The 8,888-nt window shown below is 43.5% G+C and overlaps 1 long non-coding RNA gene across 1 annotated transcript; it reads right to left on the bottom strand.

Moving 5' to 3' along the window:
- Window positions 1-702: 702 nt before the first annotated feature.
- LOC135227894 (uncharacterized) lies at window positions 703-8,888 on the bottom strand. Its single transcript, XR_010318055.1, has 3 exons — window positions 5,696-8,888; window positions 1,021-1,117; window positions 703-914 (listed from the first exon to the last, which is right to left on the bottom strand). It is a non-coding gene; the product is annotated as an uncharacterized LOC135227894 (long non-coding RNA).

Genomic DNA, 8,888 nt, shown 5'->3' with positions numbered 1-8,888 from the left:
TTCTTAACTAATTTTCAGAGGATTTCTCGCCCTTAAGTATTTTCCCCCACGTGGGAGGTTTGGGAAATGTCTAGGGTTGTGGCAGGCGCTGGGTCCCTCCATGCTGCCATCTTGAAGGAATTCATCTTCCACTCTCCTCAGAGGAATTAAGGTGGCAAAATCTGGAATTTGACAAATGAGGCCCAGGCAGTCACCCTGTCAATAGCACCTTGGGCCACCTGTGCAAAAAGGGTGGGCCAGAACGTTCCAAAAAGACTCCTAGACAAGGGAAAGCTCTCCGCTCTGTGTGTTTGCTCTTTTCCTGTGGCGTCCAAACAATGGTTTCACAGGGAGACAAGATCTTCTACAATAAGACAACAGTCAATATAAATCCAATCCGAACATAATGACGGGATTTCTCTCCCCCCTCCCAGATGGTGGCAGTGATTTCTCAGATGTCTTTTAGTTACAGACAAGTTTCTGAACAAAATAATTAGGTTTGGATCTTTGCAGCCTGCCCTATTGGGCTATTGATTATGCACTGAAGGGTCTGCCCTGCGGACATCTGGGTGTGCAGTCGGCATAGCAAGTGGGTGAAGACAACTCTGGGCAGGAGCTGCATCCTAAGTTGACGGCCCCTCCCAGAGTCCTGTGCTGCTGAGGACCACCTGTTGGCACCTGCAGCGCTGGGCATCATCTGCCCTTGAACCGCTAAGGTCTAGAAGGCAGAGGTCTAATACTCACTGCTGTGTTCTCACACATGTGTGGCCTGGAGCAAGGCACCGTCCCTCTCTAGGCCTGGTTTCTTGTGTGTAAAAGGCAGACCTGAAGGCCCTTCCAGCACTGACGTTTTATCCTAGTGCCATCCAACAGAAATATAATGCAAACCACAAATGTGAGCCACGTAGGTACTTTAACACTTTCTAACAGCCACGCTAAAAAAGTAAAAAGACACAGATGAAATTATTTTTAATACTATATTTAAGGAGCTGTGGTGGTGCAGTGGTTAAACTAATCAAAAGGTCAGTGACTTGGACTTACCAGTGGTTCCTTGGGAGAAAGATGTGGCAGTCTGCTTCTGTAAAGTTTACAGCCTTGGAAACCTTATAGGGCAGTTCTACTTTGTCCTGTAGGGCTGCTATGAGTCAGAAGTGACAGCAATGGATTATATTCTTTTTAACCCAATTTATCTAAAATATTATCATTTCAACATGCAAACAATATAAAATTACTAATGAAATATTTTACATTTTTCTCATACTAAGTCTTTGAAATTCAGTGTGTATTTTGCACTTCCAGCACAACTTGATTTGGCTTAGCCACATTGCAAGCGCTCCATGGCCACATGGGGCGAATGGCTACCATATTGGATAGTACGTGTCTACACGGTCCATCCACTGTCTGCACACATGAGGAAACAGAGGCCCAGCTGGCTGGGGCAGAGTTAGCTCTGACCCCAGGGCTCTTAACTCCCATCTGATGCTAGGTCTGTGGACTTACTCTGAGAGTGGCACTGTGCAAGCTGCCTTTGGGGGACAGAAGAAGGAAACATCCCCATTTGATTTCAGGAAGCCAACAGTCAAGTTGGGTGTGGTGATGGTGGGAAGGGAGAAGAATGGGCCCAGGTGAGCTGATCAGGGAACAATGCAAGCTGGCAAATGCTTTATGAGGGAACAGCCTATGAGGCTGTGATGTGTTCTGAGAGGTAGAACCCCAAGGAAGGCTGCCGTAGTCATCTAAGGCTTGAGTTCCCCAGCAGAGAAAGATTTTGAGTTGGGCTCTGGGGCCAGAAGAAGGATGAGGAAAACAACAAGAATGGTGACTGTTTCTGGGGCAAGAAGGGATCAGTCAGACCAGAGCAGAGGGTGGGATTTGGGGGAGAATTACAGACAACCTTGAGGGCCAGGCAGAAGGGTTCAGACATGAGGTATTAAGGAGCCACCTTAGGCTTTTGAGCTGGGGAGGGACCCCTGAGTCATTGTTGGGTGAAAGGTGGCACTTGGTCCCAGAGAGACCAGCTAGGTGGCTGCTGGAGCAGCAGGAGATGGTGACAGGGCCTGGAGGGAGAGGGGAGGAGGATGAGGGGTTGAAGAAAGAAGATGAGCCATTTGACAGAGAGTTGGAGGAAGCCAATGCTGTGGCTGTGGGTCTCCAGCTTTGATGGTGTAGAGGTGTCTATGTGATGACATCTGGACATTTTGCTCTGGCTAGACTCCTCTGGCCAAGGGCAGGAAGGACATCTGAGGTGGGAGAACTACTTAAGCAAAGACTCGAGTCAGGAAGGAACATAGGAACACAGATGGGGGGCATGTTGCTGCAGGTAACTTCTATTGGAAAGGAGGGGGGCATAAAAGATCCAATTAATTGGGGCACACACAGCAATCTCTTGTTGCATCATAAACTGGCCAGTTGGTGGGATGATGGGAAAGAGGTTTTCCAAGCCAAACCAGGTTGGAGGAGACAAGGGCTTGGATTTGTAGAGGAAGGGGGTGGGCGCTCCAGGCAGATGAAATCACTTATGAAAAGGTGTGGAGGCCGGACTAGGCAGAGTGCCCCTGAGTCCTCGAGGAGACAGGCAGTTAGGATGAGGTTCCATGGGGGGAACTGACAATTGATGAGGCCTTCTGATGACCTCACTGCTGAAGTGAACAGGGAACTTGCATAAACTACAAGCATTTATTGCACACTTAAGAGCTCAGGCTGCTAACCAAAAGGTCAGCAGTTCGAATCTACCAGCCATTCCTTGGAAACTCTATGGGACAGTTCTACTCTGTCTTCTAGGGTCGCTATGAGTCAGAACTGACTCGAAGGCAATGGGTTTTGGGAGCCTGGGTGGTGCAGTGGTTAAGAGCCACAGGCTGCTAATCAGAAAAGTCAGCAGTTCAAATCCACCAGACGCTCCTTGGAAACTCTACGGGACAGTTCTACTCTGTCTTGTAGGGTTGCTACGAGTCGGAATTGACTTGACTGGCAACGAGGTTTTTTTTTTTTTTCTTTCTTATTACTCTGTGCCAGCACAGTGTGGAGCTCTGAAGATGCAGGGGTGAGCAAAGCCCCGAAGGCCCTTGCCTGCCCTGAGCTTACAGGGGGGAGGAATGGAGAAGCCAGACGTGAATCACAGTCACATTAGTACAATGTGATTGTAAGGAGAAGTGCCAGGAATGAGCAGCTTAAGGACAAGTGCATAGGGCCCAGGGAAGACCTCCCTGAGAAGAAAATCTGACCTAATATATAAAGGCTAAGGGGAAATTAACTAGATAAAAGGGGGAAGGGCACTCTAGGCAGAAAGTCCTGCCAAGCAAAGGCCCTGGGTAGGAAGGAGAACAGCTGGAAGGAGAAGAGTATGTAGGGAGAACAGGTGGAAGACTAGGAATGAGAAAGAGATAACCAGACAAAGAGTGAGAGGAAGAGCTTCTGAGGCAGAAGGAACAGAGTGTGCAAAGCAGTGGAGCAAATAACCCTTACAGTAAGGAGCCCATTGTGGCCGGAAGTGTGGCCGGAAGGGGGAGGCAGGGGCGAGTGGTGTGAGAGGAGGGGTGGAGGCTGCAGGGCCCAACTCAGACAGGGCTACCCAGGCCAGGGCTCCTCAGGGTAGAATGCTAGCCCAGGGGGTACAGATGACATCTGAACCATGCAACAGCCCAGATAATTACAATGGAATCTGATTTTAGATCAGAGGGGAAGGGGGAGTGTGGCCCATGGAGCTGGAGAGAGTGGCTGGGCCATGTGGAAGACATTGGACATTATCCAAGAGCAGGGCCACTGAAGGTTTTTAGGGAGGGAGTGGTTTGACCACGTCAGTGTTTTGGGGCTCTCTTTGGCTGGTGAGGAGGGTGGACTGTGGGAGGCTGGTGGACATCGGGGAGGCCATTGGGGGCGATTGTGTAGTCCAGGTGAGACAGGAGGATCAAGGCCACATAAAGCTAATCATAGCTGGCCGGCTCCTCTGCAGCCTCCAATTACAGCAAATATCCTCAGAAAGGGTAGTGATTCTATTAAAGCGGCCAAACCTGGAGACCCACATGGTTCAGATAATGGTATGAGGCCAGTTAATCTAATGATTGAATTATTCAGTTAGAGCATCTATATCTTAATTTCATTGGCAGTCAGCAAGGCATCCTTCAAGTAAATTGACGTTGGCTTTGCCGTTACCTCTTAAAACCGGAACAGTCTATTTGGTTAAATTTTACAGACAAAAGACCCTTCCGCAGTGCAGAGGCAGAAGAACTCAGAAAAGCATGAGAATGGAATTTGTTTTTTAATTGTTGTTTCATTATATGTTTGTTAAACAACCGGAAGAAAGAAGTGCATAGAAAAAAGCCCTCTGGTTGAGTGAAGCAGACCTGGCTAAGACTTTCCGTGAGGACGTGAAAAGAACGTTGAGGTCTGCTTTTGTTCAGTGGAGTGTTCCATAAAGATCAATTTATGGTAATAGTACTGTTCTGATCTTCTACGTCAGGCGATTTTTTTTTTTTTTTTTGGTCTAGATAGCCTATCAATTGTTGAGAAAGGGCGCTCAATTCTCCAGCTATGGTTGTAGAATTGTCTACTTCTTTTAATTCTGTCTGCTTTTGTTTCATAAATTTTGAAGCTCTGTTATTGAGTGGAGTCTCTGAGTGGCACAAATGCTTAAGCACTCGGCTCCTAAATTGAAAGGTTGGCAATTCAAATCCACCCAGAGATGCCTTAAAAGAAAGGCCGGGTGATCTACTTCTACAATGGTCACAGCCACTGAAAACCCTACGCGAAGTTCTACTCTGAAACATACGGGGGCGCCATGAGTGGGAATCAACTCATGGCAACTGGTTTGGTTTTTTGGTTGGTATCGTCGGGTGCATACACACTGTGATTGTTATGTCTTCCTGTTGAATCGACCCCTTTTATCACTGTGAAATTTCCTTCTTTACCTCTGTTTAAAATTTTGATTTGAAATCTATTTTATCTGTATCAGTACAGTCACTTCCGCTTTCTTATGCTGACACTTTAAATGATATCTTTTCCATCCGTTTACTTCCAGCATATCTGTATCGTCATATTTAAAGGGTGTCTCTTATGGATGACATAGAGTTGGGAATTGTATTTTTTTAGCCATTCTAACAATTTTTGTCTTTTAATTAAAGTGTCCGTTAACATTTAATGTACTTATTCATATATCTAAAACCAAAAACCAAACTCGTGGCCGAGGAGTTGATTCCAACTCATAGAAACCCTATAGGACAGAGTAGAACTGCCCCAAAGGGCTTCCAAGGAGCAGCTGGTGGATTCGAACTGCTGACCTTTTGGTTAGCAGCCGAGCTCTTAACCACCGAGTCACTGAGCTACTTGTCTCCTCTGTTTTTTATTAATCTGTTTCTCCTTTTTTTAATTATTTAAGCATTTTTTAAAATTCCATTTAATTTTAGCTGTTTAGCTGCTCTTTTTTGCATTATTCTTACAATGGTTGCTGTAGGGATTACAATATACATCTTAATTTTCCACAGTTCACTTGCAGTTAATAGTATACTACTTCAGGTAAAATATAGAAATCTGGCCACTATATATATAAGTGCATATTCTCCCCATCCTCTAAGTTACAGTTGTCATAAGTAATAAGCTACATGTCATAAACTTCTTAAAACAAGGTTATAATTTTAATTTTAAATAAATATTTCTAAAGAAATTAAGAGGGAAAAGTTAAAAAAAAATAAAAGTCTTTTGCACTTAGCTGGCTACTTACCTTTTTCGATACTCTTCATTCTTTTCTGAAGATCTCAGTTTTCATCTGGTACCATTTTCCACCACCACTCATCTGTCAGTTTGTCGTGCTGTGGTGGCTTGTGTGTTGCTGTGATGCTGAAAGCTTTGCCACGGGTATTTCAAATACCAGCAGGGTCACTCATGGAGGACAGGTTTCAGTGGAGCTTCCAGACAAAATAGACCAGGAAGAAGGACATGATGGTCTACTTCCAAAAGAGATTGGACAGTGAAAACCTTATAAATAAAAAAAGCAGTGGAATATTGTCTGATATATTGCTGGAAGATGAGCCCCTCAGGTTGGAAGGCACTCAAAATATGACTGGGGAAGAGCTGCCTCCTCAAAGTATAGTCAACCTTAATGACGGGGATGGAGTCAAGCTTTTGGGACCTTCATTTGATAATGCGGCATGACTCAAAATGAGAGAAGCAGCAGCTGCAAACATCCATTAACAAACAGAACATGGAATGTATGAAGTATAAAATGTAGGAAAATTGGAAGTCCTAAAAAATGAAATGGAACATGTAGAGATCAATATCCTAGGCATTAGTGAGCTGAAATGGACTGGTACTGGCCATTTGGAATCAGACAATTATATGGCCTCCTATGCCAGGAATGACAAACCAAAGAGAAGTTGTGTCACATTCATTGCCAAAAAGAACATTTCAAGATCTATCCTGAAATACAACACTGTCAGTGAAATAATATCCATACGAGATAATATCCATATGCCCACAAGGCAGACCAGTTAATCCAAATTTACACACCGACCACTAATGCCAAAGATGAAGAAATGAAAGATTTTTACCAACTTCTGCAGTCTAAAATTGACAAAACATGCAATCAAGATGCATTGATAATTACCAGTGATTGGAATTTGAAAGTTGGACACAAAGAAGAATGATCAGTAGTTGGAAAATATGGCCTTGGTAATAGAAATGATGTTGGAGATTGAATGATATAGAATTTTGGAAGACCAGTGACTTATTCATTGTAAATACCTTTTTTCAACAATATAAAAGGCAACTATATATACGTGGACCTCACCAGATGGAATACACAGGAATCAAATTGACTACATCTGTGGAAAGAGATGATGGAGAAGCTCAGTATCATCAGTCAGAACAAGGCCAGGGACCAACTGTGGAACAGATCATCAATTGCTCATACGCAAGTTCAAGTTGAAGTTGAAGAAATTTAAAACAAGTCCATGGGAGCAAAACTATGACCCTGAGTATATCCCACCTGAATTTAGAGACCATGTCAAGAATAGATGTGACACGTTGAACATTAATGACCGAAGATCAGGTGAGTTGTGGGATGACATGAAGGACATCATACATGATGAAAGCAAGGTCACTAAAAAGACAGGAAAGAAAGAAAAGACCAAAATCGATGTCAGAAGAGATTCTGAAACTTGCTTTTGAGTGTGGAGTAGCTAAAGCAAAAGGAAGAAATGATGAAGTAAAAGAACTGAACCAAAAAAACCCAGTGCCATCTAGTTGATTCCGACTCATAATGACCCTATAGGATAGAGTAGAACTGTCCCCATAGATTTTCCAAGGAGCGCCTGGCAGATTCGAACTGCCGACCCTTTGGTTAGCAGCAGTAGCACTTAACCACTATGCCACCAGTGTTTCCAAAAGAACTGAACAGAAGATTGCAAAGGGTGGCTTGAGAAGACAAAATAAAGTATTATGATGAAATGTGCCCAGACCTGAAGTTAGAAAACCAAAATGTCAAGAACACACTCAGCATTTCTCAAGCTGAAAGAACTGAAAAAAAAGATTCAAGCCTCGAGTTGCAATACTGAATGACTCTATGGGCAAAATATTCGATGACACAGGAAGCATCAAAGGAAGATGGAAGGAACACAGAGAAGCACTGTACCAAAAAGAACTGGTTGATGTTCAATCATTTCAGGAGGTAGCACATGATTAGGAACTGATGGTATTGAAGGAAGGGGTCCAAGCTGCACTGTAGGCGTTGGCGAAAAACAAGGCTCCAGGAATTGACGGAATACCAATCGAGATGTTTCAACAAACTGATGCAGAGCTGGCGGTGCTCACTCATCTATGAAACTGGAAGAAATTTGGAAGACCGCTACCAGGCTAAATGACTGGAAGAGATCCGTATTTGTGCCCATTCCAAAGAAGATGATCCAACAGAATGTGGAAATTATCGAATAATATTATTAATGTCATAGGCAAGTAAAATTTTGCTGAAGGTCATTCAAAAGTGGTTGTAGCAGTACATGGACAGGGAACTGCCAGAAATTCAAGCCAGATTCAGAAGAGGACCTGGAAGGAGGGATATTATTGCTGATGTCAGATGGATCTTGGCTGAAAGTAGGGAATACCAGAAAGATATTTACCTGTGTATTATTGACTATGCAAAGGTAATTGACTGTGTGAATCATAACAAATTATAGATAACATAGCGAAGAATGGAAATTCTAGGACACTTAATTCTGCTCATGCAGAACCTGTACCTAGACCAAGAGGCAGTCATTCAAACAGTACGAGGGGATACTGCATTTAATGTTGGGAAAGTTGTGCATCAGAGTTGTGTCCTTTCACCATATGTATTCAACCCATATGCTGAGCAAATAATCTGAGAAGCTGGACTATATGAAGAAGAACGCAGCAAAAGGATTGGGAAGACTAACACCTGTGACGTGCAGATGACACAACCTTGCTTGCTGAAAGTGAAGAGAACTTGAAGCACTTACTGATGAAGATCATACTACAGCCTTCAGTATGGATTACACCGCAACATAAAGAAAACAAAAATCTTCACAAATGAACCAATATGCAACATCATGATTAAAGGAGAAAACATTGAAGTTGTCAAGGATTTTGTTTTACTTGGATCCACAATGAACGCCCACGGAAGTAAGAGTCAGGAAATCAAATGATGAATTGGGCAAATCTGCTGCGAAAGAACTCTTGAAAGTATTAAAAAGCAAAGATGTTACGTTGAGGACTAAGGTACACCTTACCCAACGAATGGTATTTTTCAATGCCCTCATATGCTTCGAAAACTGGACAATGAATAAGGAAGACCAAAGAAGAATTGATGCCTTTGAATTACGGTGTGGGCAAAGAACGAACAAATCTGTGTTGGAAGAAGTATAGCTGATATGTTCCTTAGAAGGGAGGATGGCGAGACTTTT

Source organism: Loxodonta africana, chromosome 16 (genome assembly GCF_030014295.1).
Source record: "Loxodonta africana isolate mLoxAfr1 chromosome 16, mLoxAfr1.hap2, whole genome shotgun sequence".
Classification (NCBI taxonomy): domain Eukaryota; kingdom Metazoa; phylum Chordata; class Mammalia; order Proboscidea; family Elephantidae; genus Loxodonta; species Loxodonta africana.
This window is presented reverse-complemented; position numbering and strand designations above follow the sequence as displayed.